This window comes from Panicum virgatum, chromosome 7N (genome assembly GCF_016808335.1).
Source record: "Panicum virgatum strain AP13 chromosome 7N, P.virgatum_v5, whole genome shotgun sequence".
Classification (NCBI taxonomy): Eukaryota; Viridiplantae; Streptophyta; class Magnoliopsida; order Poales; family Poaceae; genus Panicum; species Panicum virgatum.
In genome coordinates, this window is record NC_053151.1 from 1,727,501 (window position 1) to 1,737,500 (window position 10,000).

The window sequence follows — 10,000 nt, forward strand, 5'->3', positions numbered from 1 at the left end:
CTTCTGTGCCCTCTGACTGTTTAATGATCTTGCTTTTAATTGCGCAGGACTGCTATAATTAGGCATAAAGCCTTTGGTTAATATAGAAGCCTGCCAGGTAACAATCAGTTACCAAATTATTTAGAACTGTTGATGACCTGACTTTTAGTTTTGGTGGAGCAGTTGAGGTATATAATGATTTGCTTGAAAATTATTTATTCTTTTGCTACATCTGTCTGAAGCTAGTTGAAACTCAGTTACCAAATCCAGTTTGTATTGAGCTATTCAGTTGTTGTATGCAATATATTGCTGCTTTTTTAGGCATTGTTAAGAATCTGTTGTCCTACATGTCCTCGGTAGTCCAGTTTGGCTTCTTAGACAACTTATTTTGTTGGAATAATTTCAACCATTTTGGTGTGTGCAAACTCCATTAGTTCTACCAGTTGCTTATTTATATACTACATCTTTCTCTGCTTCTAGTGTGGATGCCCAGTGTTTCACAAGATTTTAGGCAATTATTATTGTGATTACCATTTATCAAAAAAAACCTGCTGTTTACCAGTAAAGATAACTTAGTAAGTTTATGAGCTAGTGGCTTGTTCTGTTCTTCTGTTTATAAGCTAATCGGCTTTTACTGTTTTCATAATCGGCTTTTACTGTTTCATGCACATATACATATCATATATTAATCAAAGTATCAGTGCATTCTCATGATTACACAATAGAACTCATGCACATATACTGCAGCTATTTGTTTCTTTTTTATCTACAGGCTTATACAGCTTTGGAGAAAAACATGATATATTCCTTACTAAGAGTAGTGCTTTTGCTGGTTTGGAAATGGGAACGGTGGGTGATTGACTTCAATCTTATCCTCTAGGTCAGTATTATGTTTTTCATTCCTATATTATCAACTCATTTTTCCCATACATGTGCAACTCAGCAACCTATTCTATCTTGCCATCTTGGTGCCTAATATGAACCTGCTGCATCCATCACTATTGCATAGATCAATGTGAAGTAACAAAAAAAAAAGACCATGCTTTATAATCTGAACCATGTGTGATTGGCCATATAAAATTTCTTTTAGCAATGTCTTTTGTCTGCTTCCACATTTCCAAATCCATTTGTTTCTCAAAAAGTTATTAAATTAGGGGATAATATATATGTGAATTTGAAACTAGAGATCACCTTTGGAGTCACAAGAATGATCTGTCGATGTTGTAGCTCCTTACTGTTAGTGGCACAAAAATACAGAGTGCCCAAAATGTAGCCAGAAAGTTCTTCCAAGCCAACTTGTAAAAATTACAAAACTAACTTACTTGAAAACATACTTGTATTTTGTCTGCATATTTTGGGTTCATATATAGTTGCAGAATATGCATCTTGATGCATATTTTTGGTTCATATACACATGCGAGGAGCGACGACGCGCATCTACCTCCTCCGCTCCGCCCCTCCCGCTCTGCTTCCCGTGCCGTCTCGCCCCTCATCGCCGCCCGTCTTCTTCTCCATCGCCGTCTACGCGCTTGAGGAGGGAAGAGGAGCCGCAGCGCTTGGATCCAGGGGCGGCGGCGTCCATCCCGTGTGAGAAGGGAGAAGGATCCGGTGATATCTACTCACAGCTCTCTCTCTCTCTCTCTCTCAGCGCGTCTTGCGGAGATTCCTCGGTGGAGCTGCTCCACCAAGACGGTCGCTCCGCTTTGGGACTTGGGAGCACTTATGCCCTAAAGTGAAGTGTTACCTTAAACCCTAAACCCTAAACCCTAAACCCTAAAGATAAGAAAGCACAGTAGTAGTTGATGAATGTTGTTACCAATGATTGAAAGTGACCTGTCTCTTGTTGTGGAACCTGATTCTAATTTGATACTACTGTATTGTATATTCAGTATGCCATTTCAGTGCATTTTATACAGAGATTTTTGTTTAATATAATTTGTGAGATTTGTGTTTAATATAAAGGGCATGAGATTTGTAATCAATGCATGTCATGTTGGCTTCAATTTACTAACGGGCTAAATCTAAAGGCTGTACATCTTTCCCAGCTGTGTCCCAAAAACTCTTAACCACCACAGCAACTAGAATCGCAGTTAGTGAGACATACCACAGTTGTACCACAGTTTCACCACCACAGCAGCTATAATCGCAATTAGTGAGACATACCACAGTAGTACCATAGTCCAATGTTCTTACTGTCGGAGGGTACCATCTTGAAAGTTTTTGGCCATAGCTGGGAAAGAGGTACAGCCTCTAGCTGGGAAACAAGCCCTTAATTAAGCATAACATGCCTGCCCCAAAATGCATCACACTTCAAAACCACACACAGAGGTGTCCGCTAAATCATGGATACCTTTTTTCTTTCTTCTGTATTTATTTTAGCATCAACAAGATATTAGCAAATCACATACCTCATAACTACCTAGACCATGTTTTTCATCACAATGCCTATTGCCACAGATAAGACGGAAAACGTATATATTTACATATACTTATACCTGCTCACACACATGCAACCACATCTAACCATGCCAACCTACTAACAAATCACATCAGTAACATTATATTTTTGATATTCATTTTTCTTTTACTAACATTTTCTTAAAGTTCTTATTATAAAACCTCTAATTAGCCTAGGCTACAACTACAACATATATCTCTGTTGACCCAAAAATTCTGAGAAAATTACAGAAGCTAAGTGACACTCTATGGAGTCTACCACAAAATTTGTATCCTATTATGAACAGTACACTGCCCTACACAAAAATGACAAGCTGCAAGGCAGAAAATCAACCTAAAATACATTGTACTATGAAATTCATCAGATTACAGATTTCATATTTTTCCTACCTACATCCTAGTATGACAACAGCACACAAAAATTTGTATGGTCATATCTGCAGTATTTATTGTTTTATGATTTTCCAAAGGAAACTGCAGTTTTCATTTTTGAGCCATAAACCCATTTTATTACATACAACATGCATGCAAAAACTTTATCACAGTACATCTCACAAGGAATCTAACAAGCCATTAACCATATATTTTTCTGATTTACCAATTATTTACTGTGATTTAATAAAGGAAAACACAGTTTTTTATTTAAATCTAAGCTCTATATAAAAGTATCTGGAAATCAATATTCAACATTTTTAGACCATAGATCTAGTCATAAGAAGCATTACAAAATTTACTTCACAATTTTTGGAGCTCTAGAACTCCAGATATAAATTTATCAAGCATTTGCACAAAAGAAAACAGATAAAAGAAAACTATAAACGAAAAACAACTTGCAAGCAGGCCCCTGGAAAACCTCACAGATCTGCCCCTAAGAACACTATTGCACTGAGTCACTGGCCTCTCACTTACCCCCCTCACCTTCCTCGGATTCAAGCGCGCAGGCCCTCGACCTCACTGGAAAAGAGGGAGAAAGGAGAAGAGGTGGCCGGCGATGCGGTCGGCCGGTCTCCGGCGAAAAGGAGGTGGGAAACGTTCGATTGAGTGGTCAGAGAGCTGCTCTGGTGGACGGCGGGTCGATTGGTGGCGGTGATTTGAGCTGGGGTGGTCTGTGGATGGCTGGCCGCGAGCTCCGGCGGACGGTGGCGCGCGGGAACGGCGGCGAGGGTGCTCTGGTGAGCGGCTCGGTGCGGGGAAAGGTTCAATCGAACCGGGGAGGTGGTGTGGAGCTGCTGGTGGTGTTGGTTTGAGGCAGAGAGGGCTCGGTTGGTGGGACCGCGAGCTTGCCGACGGCGGCAATGGCGGTGCTCCGCGGATCCGCCCTGTGTGTGCAAGAGAGCGAGGGAGAGGAAGAGAGTGGACGGGGCGAGTGCGGAGTGAGGCGAGGCGTGCTCCACTTCGGTCAGACAACAGGCGCAGACGTAGAATGGAGCAGCGACGGCCGACGTGCACACGGCGCATGCTCGCCACGCCGACTGGCAAGGCCATGCGTCGAGCACCGTGGTGATGTGACTGGCACCCACTTCAAACGGGAAAAGCTGTGTGCTACGGTGGTTTTCATGCAAAACGATATAAAACAAAGTTGTAGCTCGTGCATTCCCATGGTTCCGCTAGGCGCTAGGCGGATTCTATTCGCTGACCCTCAGCCTAGCGCCTAGGCGGGATTAATCGCGCCTAGGCGTTGCTAGGCGTTCTATATCCATTCATATTTTACCTACAAAAGTCTATTAGAAAAGAAAAAAACAGGACACATGTGGGCCAAATATTACATAAAAAGCCCATAAAACAGCCCAAGCCCAATTTGTACAGCAACCTTATCTACCTCATCCAACCCTATCCCTTCCATCCCGACCGTGCCGGTCGCGGACCCCGTCCCAGCCTCCTCCGCGCCGTCGCTGCCCCTGTTCCCGCCGCCTCCGCGCCGTTCGCCACCTCCGCCGCCCCCGTCCCCACCTCCTTCGCTCCGGTCGCCACCTCCGCCGCCCCCTTCCCCGCCTCCTCCGCGCCGGTCGCCACCTCCGCCGCCCCCGTCCCTGCCTCCTCCGCGCCGGTCGCCACCTCCGCCGCCCCTGTCCCTGCTTCTCCGCGCCAGTCGCCACCTCCGCTCGCCTAGATGGGCGACTACCCCCCATAGGCGAGGTGACGGGCTTCGCCCAGCGCGTAGTCGCGCCTAATCGCCGGCTAATCAACGCCTAGCGGAACAGGGTGCATTCCTCTACCGCTTTGATTAAGCACTTTCTGTCAATTGCTCACTGGTTTGGAAGTTAATTAACCCTTAATTAACCACTATCAGTGAGCTAATCACCGAGCAAAGTTGATGTCAAAACCTTGTCAAAACACTTCGGATTGAGCCCAAAATTTGACATGGTGTTCCTCATAGGATTATTAACAACTTTTACATTTGGAGTTGCTCGAGTTGTTACACAAAAATCTGAGAACATGTCATGTCAAGCAATAGGTACATGAAAAACAGGTTTTGAAAATATTCTAAGTGCTGAAAAACATTTCAAAACTGCATTCAAACTACTTTTTGAGCACTTTCCACACATTTTCATGACTTGGCCCAAAACTAACTTTTGTTCTACATGAAATTATCTACAACTTTTATTTTGGGCCCACAGCCATGCAAAAACTGTAGCTAGGGTTTCCTGTTTGGTCAAACAAAACATGTTTTATGGACTTATTTAGTCAACCATTATTTAGGGGCTTAATTTGGTGAAATGTCCTACATGAACATTGCTCCAAATGAGACCCTAAGTGACCCTAGACATGTTTAGAGGTTAACTAATACTTTTATCAACATTTTACATTATGGTCTAAAGTGTATTAAGCATAATTAAGTGCTTTACTTAGCAAATTTCACATTTTAACATGTAAGCTCACATGTGATAAAGATACCACACTATCATGTCATGCTTTCTAGGGCATCCTAGGTTAGTTTAGCAAACATGTATCACTCATTTATAAACAAGGCATCATGATCAAAGCTCTAGGTCTTATAAAACACTCACATTTCAACAAGACATGGCATATACATGAAATATCAAGCACTTAGGTTTTTGATGTGCATGTCATGGATGCATAAGATGATGCTTAGGTATGAAATGCATGTGCTTAGATGCTTAACACCTAGGGGTGTTACAGCCCTCCCCCACTTATAGGAATCTCGTCCCGAAATTTAGGGTTACTAACCATTGTTTGTAAAAGTCGGGGTAAACCTCACGTAGGTAGTTTTCAGTCTCCCAGGTTGCACCTCACTGTAAATTCGCTGGTTAAATTAATCTTTGTAATAAGTTCAGTATACTCCAGTGTTGGTCACTTCATTCGCGTCCAGTGTTGGCCTCCATGTGTTAGTGTTGATGGCTAGAACTTGTAGAAAATTTTCCAGGTTCTGAATGATGTTGGCTTTGCATCTGTTAGCCGGCAGCAGCAACTTGTTTTTGTATTATGAGTATGACTTTAGTTCAGCGCCAATAACAACAGAAATTTGACAAGTTCAGAGACCAACTCTGCTATTTCAATTCAGTTGTGGATGAACCAGATTATTCTGAATGTGGACATAGATACAACTGGAAACTTTGTATGTATTTGTGATTTGTTATTGGAAAATCTGGCAATCGTAATTCGTAAATGTATTCAGCCTCGGAATGTTGTCATAGAATTTTAATATGTTTCATGACTTAGTGATGGATCTATATATATGCCTGTCGTGATGGATCTGTTTATATGCGTGATCGTGATTGAAATTTATATGCTGTTATAACCTGTATAAATAAAAATCAACAGCTGTTTTTTTTCCACGGAAAAGCATTAATTTCGTCGGCCAAAGGAACCGACGAAAATAACTTACACGTGGACTATTTTCGTCGGCCCCAGCAGCCGACGAATTTATACATGGACACGTGGCCTGGCCCACCGTCCTCAATAAGTTTGTCGGCCTGATCCAGCCGACGAATTTAATTACAATAAGTTCGTCGGGTTATGTTGGCCGACGAATTTAGTTGCCGATGGCAGTTAAATTCGTCGGGGAATTCAGGCCGCAAATTAACTCTAATTTCGTCGGTCCCGACGAACTTAACACCTTAATTTCGTCGATGACCTTAATTATGGGGAAACTATTAGAGATGCACACATTTATCTGCCATCAGACCCCACAGAACTGATGTATTTGCTTGGGCAATGTAGTACAGAAGACTTCAACTTAGCATCATGCCAATGTGCTATACTTTCTATATTGTATGCCTGTTCATTCTACAATGAAAGGTACTCATCTTCCGCAGATTTTGATTCGGCAATTATAACTTGCAAGAAAGAATGCTGATGTGGTGATTGTTTCAACTATTCAGGCTGGCTGCTGACAACCAAATTCTGGCTTCTGTTGAGCAATACATCCTCCTCAATAGTGGAAGCTTCCCATACGAAATTAATTTTTCTGTTATGTTTACGCTTCTGGTCCACCTTTATGCCTATGTCAGGGGCATTTCCTATAGCTGCAGCATTCCACAGTCCAGAAGCCGAGAATACTCTATTCCACGTAATGACACAAAAGGATTGGGATTTGCTTGCTATCCGAGTCCATCCAATAGCAATAAAATGGCTCTTCCAGAAGCAAGAACTCATGGAACCACTCGCCTTCCATATGCTAAACTTTTGTAAAACTTTCTGTGAAGATGAAACTATCATGCTCTCAAACAGCAGTCAGTTGGTGGACATACAAATGGTTGCAGAGCTGGTACTTTCTGGAGAAACCGTCATCTCATTTTTGCTTGTGTCCTTGCTAAACCAGATAGTAAAGGAGGGTACTGAAGATGAGGTCTTTTCGGTGGTCCGTGTTATAGCCGAAATCATCACCATCTCTCCTTGTACATCTGATCAGTTTATATCATGTGACATTGTCAATTCATTCCATGTCATATATTGCTTACCATACTGTTCAAGGATCCAAACAGCTTGTTCCCATTTGATCTTTAACATCTTATGTTCAGCAAGTGCATTGACATTTGCTCAGGAAAATGAATGGCTTCCTCTTACTGTGAAGGTACTCTTGTTATGTTGATATGAGTTGAACCATGCAAGTCATGACTCATAGCGTAGTTTTAATCAATTTAAACAATATTATTTGTTGGTTATTAAAAGTTTCATGGGATGACTATGATTTATGCCCTCGGTATTCCATGCCATGATTTATGCCTTCTCATGCACTTCGGTCCACCTTCTGTTAAACTTATTGCTTCACAATGTCTGTTGGAGTTGCTAATGAGAATTTCAGATCAAAGAACATGTACTAATGCTGAATTAAGGTGCTCTGTGAGGTATCTGAAGTCCATTATTGCAGTAACTGAGGGTTTGGTCTTCAGTGAAGACAGTAAAGTTGCTGGAAATTGCGGTGCCTGTCTCTCTGTAATTTTAGGTTGGGAGAAATTTGGAAGCCAAGAGAAGGTGGCAGCCAGAGAATCCAAATGGTTTCGATTAATAATGTTGGAATTTGCTGTTGCCTTGACTGCTCCTGGTTTGACGTCCAAATCTTTCACCAATCAGCAGGAGTTTGCAGCGAATCTAGCTGTTTCGTTGCTCAGGCTGAGCCAAGTACCAGATTGGCTAACATCGCTGTTTGATAGCCATCTGATATCTGGTATTGTGGCTAATCTTTCTGCTAGGAATGTTACTGCAGAAATTGTCACTCTTCAGTGAGCTCATGGCTAGGAAATATCTGAGCCAAGAGCACATTGTTGCTCTACATAAATTGTTCCAGGTTTGTGCAATGCTCTTTGCAATCTTAAAATGTAGAGCATGGCATAGTATAGCTGTACAAGTAGGCTTACAGGATCATATCCTTTTGTTGGTTTGCACCTTTTGGATTCTTCTGCCCCGGTGAATTTGATTTTGGTCAAGTATAGTTTCTACCATGCTCACTTCTGTTCATAACATGATGCAGGTGTGCAGAAGGCAGGTCTATGAGGGAAGCTCCAAGGCGCAAATGTTTGGGCAAAGTGTTAAAAAGGTTGCAAGGAGCACCGATGACATGCTCGCATTGCTCTTTGGCCTGATGCTGAACCAGAACACAGACTGGTGCAGTTCAATCAGAGCAGCAAACGCTCCTGCGTGGGATTGATCTGTTCTTCCAGCAGTCAAGCGGGAGAGAGCAGCGTTAACATAAACACCAACCAGCTAGTACAGATGTTGTTGAGAAAAGCTGATTCTTCTTCCTCCACGTTTTCTGAACCAAGTAGATGATATTCCAAACGGGACAGCCGGACATCAGTCCCTGTTCCTGAGAGGCTCCTCGATTTTCCTGCACTAGAGGAGAAGCTTAGTAAGTTGTGTATATACTGAAGTTTTGGCGCAGGAGAGGAATGTACATGTGATGTGAATCGATAGGATTGCAATCATCCTTCTGGCCTGAAATAGTAACAGCTATTAACTCGAATCTGTAGCCGTATTCTTTGTTACACGCATGCGAGGACTGTATTGCCACGGCCGCTGAAGTATTAACTGATGAAGATTCTTGTTAACGGCCTTTTTAATTTGAAGTTACTGCTGAAATTCTGGCTTTTGATCCCCTCACCATGTAAGCTTCCAGGGTGGCATTTCTTGGCTCAAACTGATTCAACAAATTGTGGTTATATTATAGAAAATAGAAATTGAGGAGACTCGGAATCAGTATTAAGCCTTGTTTAGTTGTGTCTGTAAAGTTTTTAAAATAGGATCTTTTCACATTTGAAGTATTAAATATAGACTAATCACAAAATTAATTACAGAACTCATCTATAAACTACGAGACAAATTTATTAAGACTAATTAATTTGTTATTAGCACATAGTTACTGTAGCAATTTAGTGCCTAATTAGGCTTCTTAGATTCGTCTCGTAATTTATAAATAAACTATGCAATTTGTTTTTTCATTTCATCTAGATTTAATACTCATATATTTAAGATTCTTATTTGATATGCTAGTTTTGAAATTTTGAATTTTACTACTAAACAAGGTCTATGTTGATATCGGAGAAAACTTGCAAGGCCCACCCGTTAGGGTCAGCGAAGCAGAGCAAGTTGCGAAGACCGGGCCACCGGGGCACACACCTGGCCGCTGCGAGTACGAATATGAGTAAGAACGTACTGGCCACGACGGCTACAATAACCTCAAAAGAGGCCATACCCAAATTTTAGGGTATTATATCACATGGACATCATAGTAGTAGCAATGATGAAAAGACAGCAAGGACCAAGTCATTGAGCAGCCACAAAGATGAATAAGACACCAAGGAACCAAACATCCCCGGACTGATTTCGGTGGACATGATTGTACAAGGTGTCCGGGTATGAACCATACTCTACCCAGATGGAAAAGTTGTACGCTAGACCCAAGCAGACAAAGTCGGGATGAGAACAGGTGATATACGTGTGGTATTGGTCATGGGAATTGGTTGAAAGGCAAGAAGGTTTCTAACCCTGGTTCATAGAGTGAAATTTGCCTAAAAGGGAATAAAAATGGTTGGATTCAGTGGAAAATGGTTGTACATGGCAGCCACACATGGTTCCATGTTCATCCGGGTTCAAACGGACCATG

At 42.0% G+C, this 10,000-nt stretch overlaps 2 long non-coding RNA genes across 17 annotated transcripts in view; both read left to right on the plus strand.

Moving 5' to 3' along the window:
* The window catches only part of LOC120683769, an 11,682-nt gene extending 2,691 nt beyond the window's left edge, over nt 1–8,991 (plus strand). For 2 of the 16 annotated variants that reach the window (XR_005678920.1, XR_005678930.1), the window contains 4 exons: nt 48–554; nt 752–6,696; nt 6,780–8,185; nt 8,369–8,991. This is a non-coding gene — a long non-coding RNA (uncharacterized LOC120683769). The other 14 variants (XR_005678932.1, XR_005678921.1, XR_005678933.1 and 11 more) reach the window with 14 other exon arrangements.
* A 639-nt stretch (nt 8,992–9,630) lies between these two features.
* LOC120683771 overlaps nt 9,631–10,000 on the plus strand; it is an 8,505-nt gene continuing 8,135 nt past the window's right edge. The window contains exon 1 of the long non-coding RNA XR_005678936.1: nt 9,631–9,742. This is a non-coding gene — a long non-coding RNA (uncharacterized LOC120683771). The remainder of the gene's footprint in view (nt 9,743–10,000) is intronic.